This window comes from Stenella coeruleoalba (genome assembly GCF_951394435.1).
Source record: "Stenella coeruleoalba genome assembly, chromosome: 9".
NCBI lineage: Eukaryota > Metazoa > Chordata > Mammalia > Artiodactyla > Delphinidae > Stenella > Stenella coeruleoalba.
Genome location: NC_137155.1, coordinates 89,040,057 through 89,065,628, shown reverse-complemented (window position 1 = coordinate 89,065,628; position 25,572 = coordinate 89,040,057). Strand labels below are relative to the sequence as shown.

General features: G+C 36.2%; 1 protein-coding gene across 14 annotated transcripts in view; it reads right to left on the bottom strand.

The window, feature by feature from the left end:
- CHRM2 (cholinergic receptor muscarinic 2) overlaps positions 1–25,572 on the bottom strand; it is an 800,456-nt gene that overhangs the window by 129,945 nt on the left and 644,939 nt on the right. The gene's annotated exons all lie outside the window — the stretch shown is intronic.

Below are 25,572 nucleotides of genomic sequence, written 5' to 3'. Positions count from 1 at the left end.
AATTATATTTGTTCAGCAGAACAGGGAACTGAAGCCCAGAAAGATTAACTAATTTATATAAGGTCACATATCAAGTCAATGATAGAGATAAGACTATGAACCTTAGTTTGTTCAATCATTCGCTCATTCACTTTGTCCTCACATACCTATTAAGTAACTCATGATTAAGCATTATGATATACTCTGGGTATTCCCTGATAATTAAGACAAGGTCCTTGCCTGGGAGAGGCATACGCTCTGGTGGCAGTGATGGGTTGGTAAAGGAGCAATTATTAAGCTGGAGTGCACTTTCTGCTGCCCAACCCTGTTGTGTCTAAGTAAACACACGTTCACCATTTTCAGATAATATCATCGAAGTCTGGAGACAATTGAGCAATCTTTCGTAAGGGACACTGGAAAGAAAGTTGAGTTTTATCAAATGAGCTATGACATATTTCTGGGGACACAACCTCTGAAGGAAGTGGCCCAAGTTGACAAAATCAATGAGTTGTGTGTATCAGAAAGTAAGCATTGTTGAGAAATTATTTGTTGGCATTTTGAAATTGAGAAATGTCTATTTATTCAGGTCCCCATAATTACAAAGAAATACAGATGGGGCAGTGATTTTCCCTTGAAATTCATGTAGAAAATTATTTCATAGTACAAACAGCATTTAAACGAAATGGATTATTCTTCTTGGAAAGCAAGTTATCTTCAAGTATATTTTTAAAAAACAATAACTTAGGAGGAATTTGGCCTTAATAAACAAGACCCAAAACTCAGAAGCCATAAGAAAAATATGTGTAAGCACTATATAATTATTTGAAATTTTTGCATAAAAAAAGTAAAAATAAAAATTGGGAAACAATATTTGTAAAAGCAGATGATAAAAAGTTACCTAATGTCCTTAATATAAAAAAGTTTTGAAATGAAATAAGGAAAGATGAGAACACTAACAATCTAAAACATTGATACACTCGCTAGATGAAAGACAAATTAAATGTTAAATTTTAATCATATGAAAAGATATTCAACATCACAATTAAAAAATGCAAATATGTTGTCATTAGTTGGGATATAGGAGGTGGTTTAGATATTCCATGACCTACTATCCTGACCCTGACTCATCATTCTAAGCACCCTAAAAGGCAAAGACACCCAAATCCAAGTCACCCATAGACAACTGTAATACAGAGTGAGAAAAGAAAATGCAGACACAAACAGCGGAAACCATTTCTTCATCCACAGTTGTTAAAATTATTGGACATTATTGGTTGGAGTTATTGGGGTAATTTCCTTGCAGGGAACCGTATCTATATCTCTAAAAATGTAAATACATTTATAAAAATTTAACATTGAAGAAACACTTGTCTCAGGAATACTACATATAGGAATTTATATTTCAGCTATAGTTAGAAAAATGTGCAAGAGGTCTACTCAAAGACGTCCATTCAGAAATATTATAGCAAAAAAAAACCCACGTAGAAACATTAAAACAATTCATTGACAGAGGCCTCATCATAAATTTCTTAAGGAAAACATAAGGAATTTGAATTTAATCTCTAAGTCATGGAGGAACTTTGAAGAGTTTAATTAGGAAAGTAGTTTTATGGAATGGAATTTACCATATTTTGTTTCAAAATTCTCCATATTCTGTTTTACCCATCTCTGTGAATCCTATTACCATCAAGTTAAAATTCTTAGCCATCTCCTGGCTTCCTGCCTCTCCCACACGTCCTGCAACCATGACCTGTCAACTCTACCTTTTAAGTATCTTCTGAAGTTATACCTTGTTCCCATTTTCACTCCCATTTCCTTATGTTAGGCCCTACTTACTTGTATCATTGACAGAATTAGACCCTTGATAAAATTTATAATCTTGCCCCCTTGCATCTTTCCAGAAGTATCTCAGAACTTCCCTAAATATCCCACATTAAAGGCAATTACATGCAGTTATCCAAACACAACATTGTATGTTACAACTTCATGCCATTTTCCATCCTTGTCTCGTATCTTCAAAGAACCTCCCCCGCATCCCCTCATCCTTACATCCTCACATTTCTCACCTGTCTGCCTCCTATTCAGCCTTCAGGCATCATCAACTCTATGAAACCCTTTTGATAGCTTTTAGCCTAGCTGTTTTTTCCACAGCATGCCTCATATCATTTTATTGTTCTGTTGCTCTTATTCTCCTGTTTGTCTAGAGTTATTTGAATATCAAGTGGAAAGCTGAGTAAATTATACTCCTCAGACTATACCCAACATCCTCATCAGTCTCTGCATGGTCCTCTTATTTTTATTTAATCAATGTTTTCCTTCTTTTCATTGTTATTTCTCACATCCCATTACCCCGTCTCTCCTTTAGAACCTGTTCAAGTTGCTTGTACTATTTCTTTGGCTAGATATGCAACTCTGGAAAATATACATTTTTGCCCTTATGATCTTAATTTACTAAATGATACTGTGTCTTAGATGTTCTGTTTCTTTTTCATTCCATATTATGTTTTTATATTGCTCCAGCTATTTCAAATGTATTGCTTCTACTGATAATTCCATAGTGAGTAAATCATAGCATCTTTTCTGATACATTTCTCTAGTGATGGGCATGCAGTTTGCCTCAAACTGCTTGAAATGGTGCTGAAATTAAAACTTTCCTATTGTGTCATGGACTTGAGTTACAAATTTCCCTATCATATAATCCTAAGATAGGGACCAAGGCACTGGACGAAGGCATGGGTATAAGCCTTCTTCTGACTACAGTCATATTATTCTCTTGGATAGCTGCAGAGGATCCTACTCTGACCAGGTAAGTCCTGTTTCTTAATAACCTTTAAACAATTGTTATTATGCAACTTCGTAATACTTGCCAATCCCAGAGAGACAACATGCAGTTTTTTGTCTTAATTTCTATTTCCCTGATTACTAGAGAGGCTGAGCACTTTGTTTCCTACAGTTAGTAGCCTTTCAGGTTTCAGTTTTCGTAGATCCCCTGTTTAGACCTTTGACCCATAGGACACTGACTGATACACTGTCTATGTATTTTTCTTTGTCACTAACAAAACTGTGAATTTTGACTTCTGAGTCTTTGTAGCCCTACCATCCAGCTCACTGCCTCGAATATAACTGGTGCTCAAAAATGTTTGTTGAATCAATACAGGATCAACAATTAACAATATTAATTCAACCCCTATTTACCTAATCAGTGGAATTGTTTCAGTACCACTGCTTTTGGTCATTACTTATACAATTGTTTATTCATGTAATTTATTTGAACAAAATAATTTCACTAATCCAATCATTATTCTAATGATTCCTTATTAGCTAATATAACAGTAAGTTCAGAATTCTGACTTGCTTATAAGCTTGCTTTTGTCTATTCATTAGATAAGTTCATGGATATTTTTAGAATTGAGTTATATGTATGTTTCAAAATGTTCATTTAATACTTTGATTGAAAAGTACCAAATATTAATTTTCCCAGTATCCTTTTTGACACTTTAATTTATTCTTCACACTCATTTTAATAAAACATAGAGCAATATTTATTTTATTTAAAAAATATTTTTGGTGACTTCCTCTGGAGAATTTTATATATATATATATAAAACATTTAAGTTAAAAAATAAACTAGCTTGATCTCTTATTTTATGGAAATAAGAAACTGTAAGAATGAGTAAGGGATTTGGTTCTTGCCATAATTTCTGCTAAAAACAATAACTATTATTATTCTAAAACTTTACAATAACATAAAGCTTCATGATTCTCATGCTTATGAGCATGCTTTAATTTTCAATTAAAAAATAATTGAGGGGCTTCCCTGGTGGCACAGTGGTTGAGAGTCAGCCTGCCGATGCAGGGGACACGGGTTTGTGCCCCGGTCCGGGAGGATCCCACATGCCGCGCAGCGGCTGGGCCCGTGAGCCATGGCCACTGAGCCTGAGTGTCCGGAGCCTGTGCTCCGCAACGGGAGAGGCCACAACAGTGAGAGGCCCGCATACCGCAAAAAAAATAAAAAATAAAAAAAATAAATAATAATTGAAAGAAAAAATAATCTTAGGACTCTAAACATGTTATCTCACTTCATATTAACAACTCTATAAAATATACAGAACAGGTCCTATCATCCCCTTTATCTTAAGAAGTAAGCTCAGCCTATACAAAGAGATTAAGTGAATTGTCTTGGTTTCAAGGCCAGTGAGTAAATGTCTGCAACTCAAATCAATGTCTTTACCCTTTGGTTAGATACTCTCTCTGTTTCTCTCCTCACTTGAGAATTATCCTTTACCCAACAGAGTTTGCTAGCTAAGACAGATTCCATTTCGGGGTCCTGGAATGCTTATTCAAGTAAAACAGTAAATTTATACAGTGTTAACATACTTAGTTGCTATCGTACCCTCTAAAATTTTAGAGTTATAGTATTTACTTGTTTATACTAATGCTATATGTAAAAATGGAAAACATTCACTTAGAAGCAAGCACAAGTATTTGAAGAATGGCATTCCTTTCTCCTCACGTGATACACAAGCCTACGTAAGGACTGTTCCTCTTCTATTAAAGAAAACAGCTTTCTTTCATAAAGCTCTAGGCACCTCTGCTGTTTACAGTTCTGTAAAAGTTTTCACCTCTGATGTGGCATCACAGGATTTTATTAAAGCAATAATTGTTATATCATTGATGAAATAACATAATCACAACAAAGTAAACAATGAAGATGACCTTTAAAGGACTCAATATCTTAATATGGCAAACGTATAATAATCCATTTGTTATTTTACTGTTAGTTTATGACTAAGTCCTGAAAATACTACAGAAACTTAAGAGAAAAAAATTGTGTCCTTAGCTTCTTCACTACTTGAGTCCCTATATGTAGCAATGAGGAAGGTAGCGGTTTAATATTATCCTGGCAAAGCTGTGGGTGCTAATCTCTGCTCTTAATTATTAGCTATGTTTTTTTCTTCTCAAATACGAATAATAGCAACCCTATTTTTCATCTAGAGTTGTAGTAAGATCAAGTGAGATAATGTCTCGGAACCCTGATCTATAAATGTTAAGCATTAAATAAATAATATTTAATATTGTTAAATGAGTATAAATTAATCAGCTTTCTTATTAGTACAGAAAATTGTGTGTGTGTGTATGAAATAGATTAAGAGTGAGGAAATGTGGGGTGTAGTGGTACTGGTAATACTAAGTTATCATTATCAATGATATTAAGTTATTAATAATATTAAATAATCAATGATAATAATAATATTGATAATAACACAATAAATGCTGAGCATGATTACTCTTCACAGCAACTCCTGAGGTGATTATTATTATTATACACCTTTTTATAAATATTGAACTAAAGATCAAATAATTAAGAATCAAATTGAGATTCAAACGCAAATTACTTGGCTCCAGACTCAGTATTTATATTCATTGTTTGTCTGAGGAACAGTTTTACCTAGCAGCCAGTGTGAGCCCCCCAAATTTATCATAATTTATTTATGACTAATCCAAGTTCAAGTTGGGTCTTTGGATTAGACAACAGAGGATATCATGTCCAGGCCAATACTGTGACTTTGGACAGGAGATGTTCACAATGAGACAAAGAGTTAGTAAGTGAGGTTCTGCACATGAAAATATGTGACATTTAAGATTAAAACATTTTTCTAAAAGCAATCATCATAAAAACATAAACAGGTAAATTGATATATAACTTCTCACAAAATTTTCATGTCAACTACACAGAAGTTCTAACATTGACAGTAACTGATCTTTTGGAACTGTTACAGAGAAAATGCTAACTTAAATGATTTTAAAAAAATTTCATGGGGGATTTCCCTGGCGGTCCAGTGGTTAAGACTTGGTACTCCCAATGCAGGTGGCACAGGTTCAATCCCTGATAGGGGAACTAAGATCCCGCATGCCGTTCGGCGCGGCCCCCCCAAAAAAAAAAAAAATTCTAATGTATATTTGAATACACAGCGAAAATTTGATAAAATAAATGGGGTTTTCTCCACACTCTGCCCAAGTCAGGCAAGATGCCTGATATATAATGATCATTTTCACAGGTGTATCCACAACATAATAAGCTAATAATAAATTTATTAATACACGTGTAACCTAAATGCTAGAATTTTCTGCATATTATTTTATTTAATTCTCACAATACTCTGAAAACAATAATCATCTTTTCCAGCTTTACAGATGACTGTGATCAGAGAGCTGGCAAATACTAAGGCTATGGTCCAAATTTAGGTATCCAACTCCTATGGTCACATTCTTTCTGCTATGTCATACCAGGAAACAAAAGCTGATTTACTAAAAAAGCTTTCTAGGATTTCCCTGGTGGCACAGTGGTTAAGAATCCGCCTGCCAATGCAGGGGACACGGGTTCGAGCCCTGGTCCGGGAGGATCCCACATGCCACGGAGCAACAAAGCCTGTGTGCTACAACTATTGAGCTTGTGCTCTAGAGCCCGCGAGCCACAACTACTGAAGCCCGCGTTCCTAGAGCCCGTGCTCCACAACGAGAAGCCACCGCAACGAGAAGCCTGTGCACCGCAATGAAGAGTAGGCCCTGCTCGCCACAACTAGAGAAAGCCCGTGCACAGCAATGAAGACCCAATGCAGCCAAAAATAAATAAACAAACAAACAAATAAATAAATAAAATTTTTTAAAAAAAGCTTTCTAGAAGAATTTAAAAAATCAGGAAAAAAGGAGCCCATGATTGACAACAAGTGGACTCCAGGGAAAGAAGATATGTGGTTGCATAAAAAAATTTCAGAACAAGAAGTCAAGAGGAACTCACATAAGCCTGAATTTATGAATGTTTATATTTAAAGTTTGTTTTTAAAATGTAATCTTAATCTATATGCTTTCTATAGATGTCTAACTTCTGCTGCTATTTAAATACATTACTAAAAATGGCACAGTTTTCTGGGTTTTGTTTGTCCCTCTCTTTCAGAAACTGGTCTCTAAGAAGCAGCCTAATCATTGAGCAAACACTAGGGATAAAATCATCAGCCTCGCCAGTGTTGCCTGAAATTCTCTCAACTGATAGAGTAATAAGGCCCATTTTAGCATTTTAAATTGCATATATAAGGGCTAAACACCACAGTCTGTCCTGAGATAATTAAAAGTTGACTTCAACAATATTATGCTTAGATATCTAGCTTTCAGTATAAAATAACAACTATTATAAAAAATGGGAAAAAATATAAGGATGATAGAATAAAATATCAGACTGTCATTAGAAACAGGACTATACTAGGAACAAGGAGCTAGTAGATAGTCTAGGAGACTTACCCATATCTCTTCTCTGCCTTAAGAATGAAATGGTAATTCTACACCATGTTATCATCAATTAGAAAGCAAACGAAGCTTATTTATTTTTAATTTTGTAGTATATATTTCTAAATTAATATACTATATTGTATAATAATCTGATAAATTAAAATCTAACTGTGTAATTTCCCTGACATGGAAGAGTGACCATTGAGGTATACAGTCTATACTCTATTTTAGATCTTCTACACATTCAATCAGTCCCACTAATTTTTAAAACCTTTGATATGGGAAGTTAATAGGCTTGAGATTATTCCTACATCAATGATCAATCACTTCTGCCATCAATGGTGCTGGAGAGAAAAATAAAGAAAAGAAAAGAGATTTGGGGAGAGACTTTTTAAGGAAGTCTTGGGAAGCAAAGTCCCTTTTCTCTAAAGAGAGGTTTCAATGTACAGAGTTTGGATACTGATGTAGTAAATGATATAAGTCGCTTATATTGTGATGACCCTTACAAATCTTGAATGTCTTTCAATTTTACTTAAAGGAAAAGAAGAGTTCTGTCCCGGGGCCCAGGAGACAGTGCAGCTCTGATAGCTGATGATATTGCCATTCCACACGCTGGTACTTTTTCAGCATCAGACAGAAATGGAGTAAATTTCCACTTTTTTTTTTCTTTAATCAGGTTTTCTTTCAAGTGACACATTAGGAGTCAATACACATATTGAGAGCTTTCTCGATCTCCTGAAAAATGAGCTCCTGAATCTCACTACATGAGCAGCTATGCTGGGGGTGGTGGCCGCAGAGAGCAATGGCAGCCCTGCTAGGGAACCAGAGCTTTCTCTGTTTCTTTCTTCATTCTAAAACAGCTTATTGAATTTCTATTATGACCAGATCTTCATTTGCCTTCAAGGGCTGTGGAGGATGAAAGTGAAGGAGTAACGAGTGACCAAACAAAAAAATAGAACACATTCTCATCCACAAAGAGTTTATAATCTAGGGGACACACAAACTGCTAATGAAATATCCAGCTACCTAAAACAACTCTGGATGAATACAATGACAAGTGCCAGGGCTAAGAAAGGCTGGTCAGATTGGGGTGAAAAAAATATAGAAGGCTTCCTGGAAACCTTTCCTATTATTTCTATCTCCCTTCTCTTTCTCTTTTTCTCCTTCCCTTCACCATTTGCTTTGTGTGGCATTTTTCTTTACTCTGTTCTCAAGATTGTGCATTATATATTTTTCAGAAAAGTGCAATGTACTTTGGTGGATATCCACCCCAGTGCATTGGGCCTGACCACCTGCAGGTTCAGAAACACAAAATAAAACTTAGCCGTTGACTCACCTACACTGACCTTTTAATTATTTCTGAAAAGATGTGTTGAAAGTATTCTGAAAGCAATGTGCAGAGTTTTTCTCATTTAGAAAACTGCAGCCCAGTATTGCGACTTTACCGGGTATGCATTACGTAAAATATTTGAAAAAAGAAAGCCTCACTTATAACATTGCATTTATTAAGCCTTACGTCTTGTGCACTTCGCTGGATGTAAGTTGCACTTCCATGAAAAAGAAAAAAAATTAAAAGCAAACGGTAAATAAGCGTGAAAGTAGCTGAAACAGCAATTTGATCTGCACATTAGTACAAATACAAGAGAATTCATGAATTTTTCCAGCGTGAAAACCTTAAAGAATTTCCAAGCCCTTATTACAATGTAAATATGTTTGCAGTTTTGGCTGTCAAAAATACTACTATTCTTCGTGATGCTGGGACAAACTTCCACTCCATGTTCGCCAAGCTATCTCCTGCCTTCTTCAAAACACATCCTAAACAGCACTTACTCTAGAGAAATGTCATGACTAAGAGGGAAAGAGACCTAACAATGATTTAACTAGTACCCTTGTCCTTGTCTCTACGTCTGTGGCTCCTTTTAGTTATTTTTTTAACACAACCTACCTCCTGACAAAAGGGAAAAGTGGTCTGGACAGTTATAAACAAAGCATGATCTGGAATAAATCATTCTTTTGACTTTTTAAAATGAAATTCTACCTGAATAAGCACTGCAGCACCCTTTCTTTTCTGTACCAGAAATTTGACTGAACTCCAATATTGATAATCAACACCATCTAGTAAATGGGGCTGACAAAATAGTGCATTCTAGACCAGACAGCAGCAAAAGTGGAGAAAGCCCTCTGTCTAAAGGTTGTTATGTCCTCACAAGGAAGAGGAGTGAAAGGAAAATGGGAGCAACCCTCGAAGAGCTACTGAAAGTTGTATATGATTAGGCAGCTGTATTTGAATTGATGCTTGTGTCTTTCTTAACATCTTGAGAAGTTGGAAATTTGTAGAGTCGGCTTTCTGTATCCTGTTTTGTTTTTCCCTAAAATAGGCAGGCTGCTGGTTTAATAACTCAAAATTAGTTAATTCATTGCTTGAATTAAACATGTGAATCAAATTTGCAGAGGGATTGAGGCTTGTTATGACACTGATAGAAAATTCTAGATTGAAAACTGCTGTTCTAGAGAAGCTGAGGAATTCCAAACAATGCATCCCTTTACAGATTCTTTTCAATGGTGCATATGCCTTCTGTTGAAAGCTGAGACTGAGCACCAGCACAAGGCAACATGGAACTTTGGATAGTAGCTCAAGGACAGCTTTTCTTTGTGTGTGGTACGCGGGCCTCTCACTGTTGTGGCCTCTCCCGTTGTGGAGCACACGCTCTGGACGCGCAGGCTCAGCGGCCATGGCTCATGGGCCCCGCCGCTCCGCGGCATGTGGGATCCTCCCGGACCGGGGCACGAACCCGTGGCCCCTGCATCGGCAGGTGGACTCTCAACCACTGCGCCACCAGGAAGCCCTCAAGGACAGCTTTGAAGACAGGAATGAAAATTAGTTTAGGCTCAGAGAGAAGTTTAAAAGTAAGTTAATAGTTTCCTTTGAAGAACAGACTGGAATTTTTAAGAATAAATGGGATCCGAAGTTGTGCAGAGATTAGGAGGTACAGGAAGAAGTGAAATTTCTTCTGACCATAAAGAAAATACAAATTTAGATAAGACATTATAACAGGTTAGTAGAGAAAAGGACACTTCGTTGTACTTAGGAATCTAGTATTTATTTTAAGCATGTCTCTGCTTAAGGTTGTCTTGCGTATGGAAAGAAAAAAAAGTTAATCAATGTATGTGTTTCTCTTTTCATAAAAATCCACATATGAAAGGTAAAGGTAAGTGGATTGTGTTTTATAGGCATAATTTTCTTGCTTATAACCTCTGAAAAAAAATGCACCCATGTGTATAAGTTTAACAGACATCATCATTCCTCTGGTAGTAAAGCCTAGAATAGGCATAGAGTCCAAAGGAACAGAAGACTCCATAAGGTTGAATCTTGGGTCTTTTAACTTTTCAATGACAGAAATGACACAGGCTTCTTATACTTATGATTCATACCAGATTCAATGAAGCTATAAAAATAAAGTAGTAACGAAGTGTAAAGAGTAATGGGCAGCAACTATTTTTATTGTTTCCAATTGAAATACAAAATGATTGTTTCCTCAGAGTCTGATTGCAGCCTATTTCTAGAACGGAGCAAAATGACCACAGTGTTATCCCACTAAAGTGTGAAAAATGAGAGCGTGGAGAAGATTAAAGTCTTTACTAAATGATCTAATGGCAATTGAGATGAGGCAACATAAAAAGCTACATCAACTCAGCAAAGATTTTTGTATCCAAAGCTCTAATTTAGTGTTAAAATAAAGCAAGTTGGTCAGAGAGAATGAAGAACTTCATGCGGTAAATCAGGACAGTCAACTCTCCTACCTGCCTGAACTAAAGCCACTTTCCTGGTGATAACCACAGGCGAAATCATGATGTAATTTACGATATGTGATACATGTGTCACAGAGGTCATCACATGCTGCCCCAACCCTCCCTTACCCCAATCCCATCCCCCTTCTTCTCCCAACACCACAGGTTCAAGCCCAACTAAATATTTAAATACCTCAACTCCTCCTCACTTTCAGACTCTCCAAACACTTTGAAAAATCAGATTTCTCATTCAGACTGAGCTAAAATTATAGTCCTTAACCTTTATGTTTCCCCAGGAGGCAGGTACCATGTTGACCAAGCCCAGTATGAGGCTATGACAAAAATGACACTTCCTTTCTCAAGCTATACCATCTTGGCTAATCATTATCCCCAACACAATTTATATGCCTTCAGCCCCACCATGTCATCTAGTAAAAAAGCAGCTAAACTTTGAGCAGTCCACATTATAAAGGTATTGAAATACAACGTCTGGACCTAAATAATGCATGAGAAGGGAAGGTTGTCAAATAGACTGTAAATGCATGGAGACTCACGCACACGTCTGCTAGACAGGATGCTCAGTCCGTCAAGCACAATATGCCATCAGCTAAGCAGTTTTAGTTTGTGCTATCTGCTGGGATAGGATTATATCTAGCTGGACCTCTAACGGAGCATGTTAGAAGAGGATCCTGTAAGTAATTAATCTCTGAAACAATGTAAAATGAAAGGAAATAGGAAGCTAAGAGAAGTTGCCCTGGATTCCTTCACCTAACCACTGTGTGTGCCAGTGTGAGCCAGCTGTCAGTGTGTTAGCTGAAGAAGAAGGGATTCTGACCCCTTGAGGAAGAAAAGAAAGAAAGAATGTCTCTGCTCTTAAAATGATAGTAGTCTGAGGAAAACTTCTCACAAAGTATCACTTCCTCTTGAGAGAGAGAGCAGCAAAGACGGGCCTAGATATCCTTCTAGGTGATGCGCCAGCAGAAGGGCTGGCCTCCTTGCTCCAAAAGGGTGTCTAACTTTTCTTTCTGTCGCCTTTATACACCGATAAGCATAATGGGTTTCTGGATGCAGCAGATAAAGCTTTGGAATTAAACCTGAGACTGAAACCGATCTCTGCTAGTTTCTAGCTGTATGGACTTAAAAGCTTAGAGCAACATGGTCACATGATTTGTGAATATGCATAAAATGAATCTGTGACTTACATTTACCAGATTCTCTAAATGCTGTTTAGAAAAACTATTTTTAAAATTTCATTTTAGCAGTTCTTCTAATTTAAAGTGAATACTTTATAACAACAACAAAACAAAAATATTCATTCTGCCAAACACTAGCTCTCTTGGGTGAGTTCTTCCAGGCCTTTTCTTGTTTACCCATGCTATTTCTTGGGACTTCTTCAAAATCTTTATCCAAATACTTATCTGCTACATGCTTATTCACTCTGCCCCTCATCCATCCTATCTTCAGCGAGTGTGGCATGTAAGAGACAGCACAGGTTGTCTGAGGCACCACCACAAGGGGCCGATTTCCCAATCTCTAATGCCATGTTACTCCTCTGCCATGACTGGCTAGAAATAAGAAACGTTATTTATGTTATGGTTACTACAAAACATTTATCTAGAAATACTATTCCACAAACAGCAGACATAGCCTCATCATCTTAAAACCCAGAGGTCATGACGAGGTTGGCGCTGACCTCCAACAGCAAGATGAGGGATCAGGACCTACAGTACCGATAGTCTTTTGGGGATCAGAAGGCCCACCCCAACCTGCTGAGCAGGGCCCCTCCAGTGTGCCATGGTACACTTCACATCCTTAGCCTGCGTATGAGGTCTATGCGTCTCTCAGTCAGTCTCCACTCTGGTTCATGCTTGGCTATCAGGGAACATTTCGTCCACGTGTTCCAAGGAAACACTCATTTGTAGGCAGCCTCTTGGTCTCTGTTCTTCATAATAAAACATCCTCAGTTTTGTGTCTGCATTTAGGAATGTAACTTGTGAGCAGCCTACCTCCGGCTCTTCTCTTGCTTGGTTGCTTTCAAAGCCCACTGTAAGGCTGGAAGGTGACAGCTTGACCCACTTTGTTACGTGCTTTTTCTTTTTGGTATTGTTATTAAAACAACAAATTACTATGTACGCAAAGCAGAAAGTCACAGTGGTATAGCCCTGTCTAAGACACGGAAGAGAAAGTATCCAAACTACAGAAATACCCAAAACAGGCATGCTGGGGGGTTGGGACTGTGAAATTGGGTGGGGTGAATTTTCATTATTTTTGGCACAATTCCCGGTACATCCTCAGATTTCCAAACTGTGTTTTAAAATAAAGATTGGGAGCCACTTGAATAAAGTTTAATTTCTATTAACATATAATTCCAAGTTTTATAGCCAAGTTTTTAACAGCAGACCTACGGCTAGTTCCTTTATTCTTACTAGGAACTACACATTCTTACTCAACCAAAAACAAATCTTTAAATGGCCACTTTAAAAGACTCAATGGATTTACAGAATGCAAACAATATGTTCATATGTTGAGGTTAAATGAATTAAAAAAATAAGAATTACTTTCAAGAAAATGGAAATTCTTTGAGTATAAAAGCCAGCGAATAAGAAATCATGAAATGTAGTTTTGTACATGGTCAGGGTTTGGATGGATAAGAGCAACAAGGTAGAAAGTCCCTTATTTTGTAACTCGAGGGTAAAGCAAAGTGAAAAAAAAGATGATTTGAAAGAAAGATAGATTAGGGAAGCCTTTGAGAATATTTTGTTTAGTTTCTTTAAAAAAAAGAAAAAAGCATGACAAAGCTGAAAAGAAGAAAACCCTGGTGATTGTGGGTCTAAACAATTAAGAACAATTGGTACCATTGGTGAGGCAAGAGCTTAAGAAAGCAGAAAAGAATGGCATACAGGCGACATGGAGAGAGAATGGCCCCAGGGTTAATCTTGCAAATAGGAGGGAAAGGGTTAAGGATGAGAGGAGATTCCATTAGTTTTGGAGATGTCAAGGAATAGGGTGTTTAGGAAACTTCCTAAAGGCTCTCTATGGAGTACGAGAAAGGTGGGATATGGCAGAGGACCTAAGGAGTATGGAGACTCCATGGCAGTGAAGACCACTTAGGTAAGATATAATAAACTACTGATGACATTGATCAAGCTGGGATCATGAGATCTCATTGACCAGGATCTCTAACTGGATTTCAATTTCAAATCGATCTATCTCATCACCTGAGTCATTGTCTGTCTATAGCCCTGGCTCGACCTAACCTTCTGACCATGAGTTGAGTTCCTTCCCTTTGACAACCCCAAACTCCAGTCAGGGCATATAAGCACACTCCAAAGTTTCTAAATTCTCCAAGAATAAGCTTTCTCATTGCTTATGCAGTGAAAACACCGGCTCAGCAGATCCATTTCAAGAATTGAATGAGATAACACAAAGGAATTTAAACCAAGCCTCCTAGTCCTGGCTCCTCAACATTTGTCCACAGGCGTAAGTAAAAGCTTAAGGCTAGGTTGGGAGTAGAGGTGAAAAGAGAATTATTTTCACAGTTTGTAAAATTGTCAACTGTACAATAGGTCTGCTGGAACTGTTGCTTAATTACTTTCTGTTATTTAGAAAGTATATTCTTGAATTTCCATGAATTGCATAGATTCCCTCTACTTATCCCATATGATGACAATTTTCATGAAGTCACAAGCTCTCTCAAATAATCACCATTTATTACTGAATTCTACAAATTTGTAATAAGTAAATTTGCTAATAATTGTTTCCTGTTCACCAACATGAATCAGAAACTGATTCTAAGTTGCCATATAGTAGCAGTGTACATACTGGGAAGGCAGTATGTGCTATGTGTTCTCTTTACCTATCCTGTTATGTAGAGCAAGTGGCACCAGATCATGAATATACAAAGCAAAAAGGTACCATGTGTTATGTATGACTAGCATTTAACTATAATATTAATACATTTTTGAAGGATAATAGTAAATGGCTTTATTAATAATGACTCAAATGCTTTCCATTTTTATGCTATATGATGAAAAATAAATACATGAAAAAAAAAGGAGGATATAAATATTAAATAGTGTGAATGGGGCAGTTTAATGACCAAATTAAACAAACCAACCACGTGAAATAAGCCTCGGCTCAAAATGATCAATTTATCTGAGTGAGGGTTCTCCTCTAATTTTAAAATTTGATATTGTCCAATACTGGCAGCTGAATGACTCTGAGGAAACGTCCCTACTGCCCTTACTTTTACACCAAGAAACCACCTATTTCGCTCTCTTTTAGCTGGCTAGTGGCTGGTCCTACTGTCTTGTCCTTCTGAGCCTGTGTGTGTGTGTGTGTGTGTGTGTGTGTGTGTGTGTTTTCTTTTTTAATTTAGGAACTTGGGGATACTATCTGGGAGGGGCTTTTATTTTGAATCTGTTTCATCTCAAAAGAAAAATTTTCAACTATGCAAGATGGCGTCTTCTTTAGGAATTCAAGCCAACTGACAGTAGACACATAACCACTCCACACACTCCACTTCTCACATTGATCTCTGTTTGTTTTTAAACAGCAGTGTTGGTCTAAACTCATTCAAAGAGCAGGGGTCTGTGATGTTAAAACACCTGCTGCCTCAATCAGGAGATGGTGTTTACCTCCCTGAGTTGGATTTATGCCCTTTGTGGCAGTGAGGATGTTCAACTCCATTGTCTCTTTCAGCTTAAATGCATTGTAGGATTCTAATTTTACTTTAATTCTCTTAGGATCCATATAATGCCGACTGGGAGGTCGGAAATGACCATCAGTGATTTCGGCCTTAGATCTGTATTTTCCTAACTACTGTACCGCATGTATCTGTAGAGAGAAAACAGCTCTGTCTTGAGTTTACACTATTTGGGCTTTGCTGTACTTACTGAAGAGACCTCTGCTCTGTGTCAGCTGGTTTTCTTTGTCACTATCACCCTGCCTCTCACCCCCAACATTCTGGTACATCTCAGCTTCCCTCTGTGACCTTTTATCCATGCAAGCTTGAAAATTAGATTCAAATTGCTATCTGTATCTTCATTTCACTCTCCATATTGAAAAAGTACAAGCACGAACTAATTCTCTCAATCTAGCTCCATATTTACTTACCAACTCATTAAAAAGCAGCTTTAGCACTGGAGCAAGAGATCATGTATTAGGGAAGGAAAGCAATTTACTTGGCAAGTTCATTTGTGTATTCTCTCCAAAGTGAGAGCAAAGGTTTGTCCTTGGGATAAGGGTGTTTTCTCACCCAGGCTGGTCTCTCTGGCTGTCTGATTCCTCAATTAACTGACACCTCTGGGCTGGTGATTTCATCCTGGACTTATTTAGTGAACAGCCTAGAAATAGTCGTCCAGTGACTTACATGCTGGTTTTATAGCATCACTGTAATCGCTGCCTAAATATCCCTGCAACAAAGGAGGAAAGCAAAAGGAAGGCTTCTGGAGAGGGTGTGTTTGAGACACGCAACACTTTGCAAAGGGTAAGAAAGGGTATTTTGACAATTTCAACTGGAGGCTGGAAATCTAAACAAAAGTACAAAATCAGACAAGAATCAATTGGGTCTTGTATTGTTTTGTGTTATAGAGCAGAATTTAGTGCCAAGTATTTCTGCATTGTCTCAACTAAGAATGGTGTGTTTTTCTTTTTCACTTAAAAAGTATGTGAGATTTATTTATGATATATTTTTGCTCTGCTTACAGATTTCCCTCTGCCCTTGACATTAAAAAGTAAAAATTATCATGATTTTTTCTCGTTTTTAAATTAGTACATTAGAAAAGTAAACCAAAATAAAAAGATTTTGAATTATTCATACCTGACTCATAAGAGCTATTATCCTCCTTACTTGACCATTCAACAAATAATTTTCTTTCACCTAAATTCAGGGGATAAAATAGTGAATAATACTGACTTGTTTCCTGTTGTCAAAGACCTTACACAATCATGGGAGGCACCTGTGAACTTTTATTTCTATTGAAATTTTGTTGCATATCTTCCTATATACACGCGCGTGAGCATGCAATGAATACAAGCACCTATAACTTTAAAAGTTTCAGATCACATGGTAGACGTCAATTCACTGTCTCAGTGGGGCCAGGTAGGGGACTGGAAGAGTACGAAAAGCAAGGTGCATGGCTGGTGGGCCTGGGAGAGAAGGAGAGGCAGAGAACCTCCACAGTCCAGCCCCAGCTGAGGGTGGGAATGTAGTCACAAAGTTGTCAGATGTTCAGAATTGTAAAGGTACACTGGAAATTCGGATTCCTATGTGTATTCTCCCAATGTATTAATCTTTGCTCAATGTTATAAAATACTGACAAGCAAGGAAAACAAGTCTGTCTGTGTACAGATTTGGCCTCTAGGCCCCTACTTTATGACCTTTGACATTTACTGGCTGATAACATTTTCAAATAAAGATAATAACAGACTTTAGATAATCTTCTAATGCATCATTTTAGTGGTTATATGATATTTAGTTTTGTGGTCATATCATTATTTATTAAACAATCCTTTATTTGTGACACTTAGGTCCTTTTCAGTTTTACACTCTAATACACAATGGTGCATTGAACTTTCATGTACATTTTTTTTCTTTTATAGATCACTAATTGCTTTCTTAGGATAAACTCCTAAAAGTTGGATTATTAGCCAAATGATCTACACTTGCTGTTTTTGATAGTAAATTCCCACCATCAACTGATGATTATGTTATTTTCCTACAGCTAACAAAAATAAGAATTATCATTAAAATAAATTTGCAAATAAGATGAATAAAATATCCTATTAGTTTGAAGTTTTAGCTATCATTTTATTGACTTGTGAAGTCAATATTTTTCATGTTACTGACCATTGACATTTTTTATTTTTCATGTTACTGACCATTGACATTTTTTATTGCCCTTTTTACATGGGAATTTTTGGACATGTGTTATATCTATTAATGTTTAAATTTACTGGTATCATTCAAACATTCAGACCTTCTCCAGTCCAAATAAGTAAATATTTAAGATAATTTCCTTTAGCTATTTCACGTATTTTATATTTGAAATTGCAATTTATATGGATTATATTTTAAATAAGGTATGAAGGTATGTAATATTGATTTTTTCCCCCAAATAGTTTAAATGTCACTCCAGGAACATTTATTAAATAACTTACACTTTCTCCACAAATTTGAAAAGCTAATTCTACCAGCTAGTAAATATTTCCATAAACTTAGATCTATTTCTGGGCTTTCCATTCTATTCCATTATTTTATCCATTTTATCCTTGTACCAGTATTTAATTTTATTACATATTTAGAAGCTCTAATTATAAATCTCATTTATTAGTGCACTGTTTTAATTGTTTACTATATTTTCATTCTTTTTATATAAACTTTAGAGTATTTTGTGAACTCCTTTTCCTTATGGAATTTTTACTGGACTGTTATAAATGAATTTGGGAAAAACAACGACTATGTAGTATTAAGTCTTTTCATCCAGTAATGTTTTACCATTTCATTCAAGTTTTCTCCTTTGTCCCTCTGTGATGTCTTATAGTTTTCTTCATATATATTTAACACGAAGCATATTTATATATATCTTGCAAAGACTGAACTTACTTATAGTTGCACAATAAATATAATTTTTTGTCACTACATTTCTAATTGTGATGTATGCATATGCACACAATTCATATAGACTATAAGGGATGTGTTCCTAAAATAAACTTATTTTGTACTTGGCCACTTCTATGTAATGTATATAGGACAGATTCATATGGGAAAGCTATTATTTTGCATCTGGCCTCTTTCCATGTACAAATAATTGATATATCAATTAAAAATCATGCTTATATATTTATTAAAGTTCATATTATTCCACAGCCTTATCATCTTTGAATGAGGATTACTGAAATAACTTGGTGGCTATTCTCTTGCCACCAAATTTATTCTGTATGAAACTAAAAGTTTTCCAAAATGATGAATACAGCACATAAATCTGCACAGCCCCTCTTCCCAATTAAACCAACTATTTCACTCTATAATTAGCCGAGATTGTATAAAATCTAGTACCATTTATAAGTTAGTTTTTTTCTCAAATAATTTAAGATACTTATAAACATTCATATCCAAAATATTTAATATATTTGCCTTAACCACATATAACTTGAAAAGTAACCTAATAATGATGACAATTCTTTGAGTAAAGACGGCAAAGCTAAATGTGCCTCTGTATTGGAAAGGAGCGGAAGGCACTTTGGAAAGTGACTATTGTATAATGACATAAATACCTCTGTATTCAGTAAGGAATTGATGTGGCTTATGTGTTGTGGCCCAGCAAGGTTGTAATAGTATTTTTAAAGCCAAAGATATAATACTGATTAAATTGCAATGCAAGAGTACCTCGAAAATAAATTTCATATGGAATAACCACTAAATGTCAGTAAATGCAGACACAAAATACATTACTGACTCTTCTGAATTACCATTGATGTCTGAGCTCTGACACTTTTGACTATAAAAATGACAGGTTTATTTTTGTTTTAGAATGTCCCCTCATTCTCTCTGAGGTCTGTCACGTTGTGATAGGGAGGTCAGGGAAGGGGTTGGAGCCCGGCAGCAGGTACACTCAAAGAGGCAGAGAGAGCATTTGGAACAGCAAGGTCCTGATTTCGCCTTTCATTATTGAGTCCTCTGCATTTACATGGCATCACCACAATCACAGAAGCAAACAGCCTTTAAACAAAAGAGTGGAAACATGATCACACCCGTTTTTTAGCAATGTGTTTATGAGCTAATTGACTGAACTTTTCACTTTTCAGTTGGTGGCTGTGACTTCTCTGTGGACTGATTTTGTGAGCTCTTTTTTCTTTTGAAAAAAAAAAAAAACAACTATGGAAAGCATTTGGGGGTCTGTATTTTTCCCCATCTTGCTTATTTCCTCTGCTTTTGGGTTCTATTTCCTTGATCGTAGACTTCTGGAATAAGAATTTGATGGCTAATGTATGTGAAAGCTTTTCTTTATTAATGAAATAAGGTCAAAACCTTGCAGCTACCCCATTTCCACGCTCTTCTTAGCCTGGGCTTATTTTGGTGACAAGCAGAAAGGTGCTGGGCTAGAGTTGGTTGCTTTCCCATCAACTGTCATCCCGAACACTTCTCCACACACCTGCCGAGGGGCTGTGGCTTCACTTCGAGGGAGTTTGTGCATGTCCACAGCCTTATGTCTCTCTTCTCTCTTCACATTCCCTAGGGAGCTAGTACTGAAAAGAGCTGACATTTTTGGAATATCTAAAAAGAATAGGCCTGATGTCAAGGATTGTACTATTGCTATCCTTTTAGGGTTAAGAAAACTAAGGAACATAAAAGTAAGTAAGTTTTCCAATGCCAGCTAGTGGTGGTGCTCAGACTTGAAGCCAAGGGGGTCTTATAGCAAAACTTTTTGCTATAAGTAAAAAAGTAAACTTCTCACTTGTCAGAGCAGAAACATGCTATTTCTCTCTCTCTCTTTCTCTGTGTGTGTGTTTGTGTGTGTGTGAAGATAGTTGTAACTCTTCTCTATAAATAAAAACACCACTCAGTGAACTGGACTCATTATAAACTCATCAATATCTATCAAATCTATTATGATTAATTTTATGCTTCAATTTGGCTAGGCCATAGTGTCCATTTATTTCACCAAACACAAATCTAGATGCTGCTCTGAAGGTATTTTGTAGATGTGGTTATAATGTCTACAATCAGTTGAATTGAAGTAAAGGAGATTGCCTTCAATAATACAAGCAGGCCTCATCTAATCAGCTGAAGTCTTAAGAGCAATTACTGAGGGTTTTGGAGAAGAAGAAATTATGCCTCAGAACTGCCGCATCAATTCCTGTCTGAGTTTCCAGCCTGCTGTCCTGCTCTACAGATTTCAGACTTGCTGATCCCCATTAACTGCACTAAACTGCATTAAAATGAATCTAGCTAGCTAGCTAGACAGAGTACATCTTTGTTATTCTTGGTAGTTATACTCTATAAAGCCCACCGGGATACTAAATTAGTGAGTCCCAAACAATTGCTCCTAGGGGAAATATAGGGTGAGGTTCCTGCAAGCCTCTGGTCACAATATTTTGTCATTTTATCAACATATAACCTTGTTTTATGTATGTGTATGTTACTGCTTAAAGACATCTTATTTAACATATATTGTTGATTCATTAACAATAAACTCATAGCCAACAGCACTATAATTTATGTCTGAACGATGCTTATCTAACACATATCTTTTCTCCATAAGGCACATCACAGCTTTCTTGTGCTTAGGAATGTTAGACAGCACTGCAGCACTATGCTTGACGATCATTTTAAACAGCAAAAACAAAAATGAGAAAAATGTGACACTAAATGGACCAAGAAAAGGACACAAGGAGACACAGTATCACCTTTGACCTCAGCTGGGAACATGTATGTCAGGTAACTCAGATTTTTCACTTCTCTGTGTGTGTCTGGAAATCACCATAAAAGCACCACAAGTGTTGATTTGAGGGTTACAAAGGAATTTTAGCAAGTAGGTGAATTCACAAATAAGGAATCCATTCATAATGAATAAGAACTGTGTATATATATAGATATATATATACACACACACATACCCTGTTGGTTCTGTTTTTTTGGAGGACATTGATACAATGACGACATCAACACAACCTCAAATAAAGTGACATTTATATTAATTATGAATAAATGAGTGTAGAAAATGAAACCAGAGCCTCGTGAAAAATATTAACATTATGCCCAGTTTAACAGTAGAACTTATTAGACTTAATCTGATAATTTGCAAATGTGCACCTGAATTAAGGAAATACAGAGAGAGATTAAGCCTGTATTTATACTTCAACCTATCATATGGGGAAAACATTTCAAGTTATTTGTTAGGTGCAAATTCAAAACCTCGATTGTTAGGCCGCCTGTAATCATTGAGTATACTGAATCCACTTACACCATCTTGTGCCTATGGACACTACACATACCGATAAACTGATCTGTGTTGCTTCATTCATTCCCCTTAGTTCTGTTACCAACTATGAGTATCACATGTGAGATAAGCATTCACTGACTGAAAGGGTTTTTTTTGGTACTTTACATGTGTGGTTGCACATGTATTATTATTATACATAAGTTAGAACTTAAACATATGCATACTGTTATGTATTTGTGATCTACAACTTTTGTAACCAAACAACAGAATTTTGAAATGATATATTCTCAGTGTTAGTCCTCACCCTCCTCTTTACTTTTCCTTTTGAATGTGATAGTCTCTGCTACATGTTCCTCTGGTTTCCTCTTACCTCACAATTCCCTTTTCTTCAGTACTGGGATGAAGTTTCTCTCTTTAGTAGTCAACAGATAAGGGTCAAGAGCCTATGTACTAACCAGAATGGAGGTTTGTTTGTTGATATCAGGACGAATATCCAAATTCAGAAAATTCTGACATACTAAGCAATGTGATTACAACCGTGTATGGGTGTATGGGTCCTCTTCCTGATAAGTTGAATCAGCTTGATTTGGAACAGCAGATACATCTTAATGACTAGCTTGTCTCTGGCCTGTGCTTAGTCTCTTTAGGCTGCAGTTAATAAAATATCCTAACATGGCAACCTAGATTAATTTCAATTTTTAAAATCATAATAGTGTCTGATGTTCAATTTGACCTGACATATCTACCTTTCCAAAGGATTACTGTGACTTTATATAACTTAAATTTGTGTCTATAAAATGTGTTACAACCATGGTTTGCTTTCATGATAAAGTGTATTTGCCAAGTCCCCCTCACATGGCATCATTCAAAATTGATTATGCATATAATTCTATCAGACATACATGGCAGAGGAACAGTTTCCATCAGAGAGAAAGAAAACCAGGAGAACACTGATAATCTGTGTAAATATCTTGGAAAAATTGTATCCCCTGCAGACCTCTAGATTGTAGGAATGGAAAGCTAACCCAAGCCTGGCAATGTTCTGAAATAGAATAATTATGGTACCCATCTCAACAATTTGCTGTAAGAACTAAATAAGACCATGATAATGTGGTAGGGAGCAGTCTGAGAATATTTAGAGAGGCAAGAAATTGCAGTGCATATAAGGTTAGTGGTGCTGAAAGTGCAAAATTGACTCTGGGAAAGGTGAAAGGAGGTGGCTGGGAGAGAGAAATTAAATTATGGAACATTCCTGTGTCCTGCTAAAGAAACTCAGACTTTATGTTATAGTGGTTGGAGACCTGATGAGAGGTTCTATACAATGAATAAATTTGTATTTTAAGCAGATCTATGAAACCACTGTGCAGGGGATGGATTTGAAGGGACAAGATCACTAGCAGGGAGAACAGTACCTAGGTCACAGCAATGACCCATGACAAAGAACAGACCTCGGGCAGAAATGGTAGGATGGAAAACAGATGCTAGGTTTTAAAATGTGTGATTGAATGTAGAGGATGAAGGAGGAGTCAAAGATAATATACACATTTCTATCATTAGTGCGAACTTGAAATAGCAGAGGGACTTTAACTCCTTACAAAAGGCTAATGAAACTACTGTGGAGATCACTGATGTGTATCTTTAGCAGTGAGCTTGCAAGACAAGGTGGATTTTATTCTCATCCTGTAAAACACTTCTCGATTAAGCATCTGGCTTTAAATAGGTTTGCATTTACCATGTATCACACTGAGAAAAAGCCCTTAGATCCTGATGACCTAAACTTGAATTCTACTTCAATCATTAATTATTGTGTGACCTTGAATAAGTTAAGTAACTACTTTAACCTTCATGTTTTAAAATACTAAATACAAATAAAGAAGATCTATTAAATGGGAGGAGATATACGAAGGCAAGATGCAAAAAGTAAAAAACATACAGGTAAATATCATTGAGTCCTACAAAATTTACTCCAGGATGGATTTTCCAGTAACATGTATAGAAATAAATATGTAAAATATGAAGTCAATGTAGCATTGTGGTCAAGAGGATGATTTCTAAAATCAGACTAAAAAGGACTAGATCCTGGCTCTATCATTTCCTAACCATGTGACTTTCAATGTTACATAGTGTCTCCATGTGTTAATCTCCTCTTTTATAAAATGGGAAAAATGGTACCCAGCTAATAGGTTTGATAGGAAGACTACGTGAAATGATAGATATAAAGCATGTTGAATGTTTCTTTAAACTTAATATGCACTGAATAAGTGTTAATTATTATTATGAATATATAGATTTGTCTATAACATACATGTATGTGTGTATATATACAAAATGTACATACATAGACATTTATTTGGCTGTACCATATAAAATTACTAATATTAAACCATTTTGAAAGACAAAAATGGGAATGATTTATAGTTTAATCACATAAAATATGTGATAATATTCAATCATATATATATATATAAATATGTACATATCTAGTTTCTTTATTTCTTTTTTTGCTCATCTTCTCAGGCAAGCAACGGCTTCAGGACATAGTTGAATTAACTAAATTACTGTTTGCCTACTCTGTTACCATTGTAAGAGAAGCAATAAAGAGTGCAGGCTGAGGCAGACTGTACCACTGGATTCTAACTCAGACCTATGTAACCTGGGACAAGTTATTTAACCTCTCTAAGCCTTGGTTACCTCCTCTACAAAATGAATGAATCATAATATCGCCATAAGCATTAACGGACATCAAGTATGTAGAGTGCATAGCATAGAAGCCAGCAGAGAGTGAGCAAACATGTTCACTATTACTACACAAATTATTAATTATTCACTAAAATTCCATTTTCGACAGATGATTACATTACTGTTCCTGTCATGCCACTTTTTTCCTTCCCCACACCCCCCAGGGTTTCCTTCCCTGATCTCACCTTCCTTCTCTTCCCTCTTCTTCCCTTTCTTTAATTTCCTTTCCTTTTTAATGAGAAACCACTCTCACTGACTACATTAAAATTTTTCTGGATATATCTGTCTATAAAACAACTTTTCCTGGAAGAAAATACATTGATTTTGAATTTTTAAAAAAACTTTTTAGGGGGATGAGATATCTTTGAATTTTTTTTTTAAGTAAGATATACATACACATATTCCTTCTCATTCCAGAAGGGAAAAATACTAATACAAAACCAATCTATGAGCCTTTTTTCCCTACCTATTTGCCTGTAAAAAAATGTAATAAAAATAAAAATGTTGGAACTCTTGGGATCAGTAAAGAGTGTTATACATAGTCCCTGAAAGAGAGAAGGGCCTAACTGAAGCCTGAATGTGGTTAAGAGAATACTTTTAAGTGGCCCCAGAGAGGGCAATTTGGTTATGACTGAAAGAGGTTAGATGCAAATTTAGAGGCTGATCTCCTGGAAACAGTCATTGGTAGCCCAAATTGATGCACCCTTGCCTGTGTACAGTTTATTCATTTGCCCTACCTCAGTCCATTGGCACAGCTGTAGTCACTGTACAGTGCAGGGGTAAATGTACATATCTGAGAGGCTTTGAGGTCTGTACTGCTAGGACCATGCTAAGT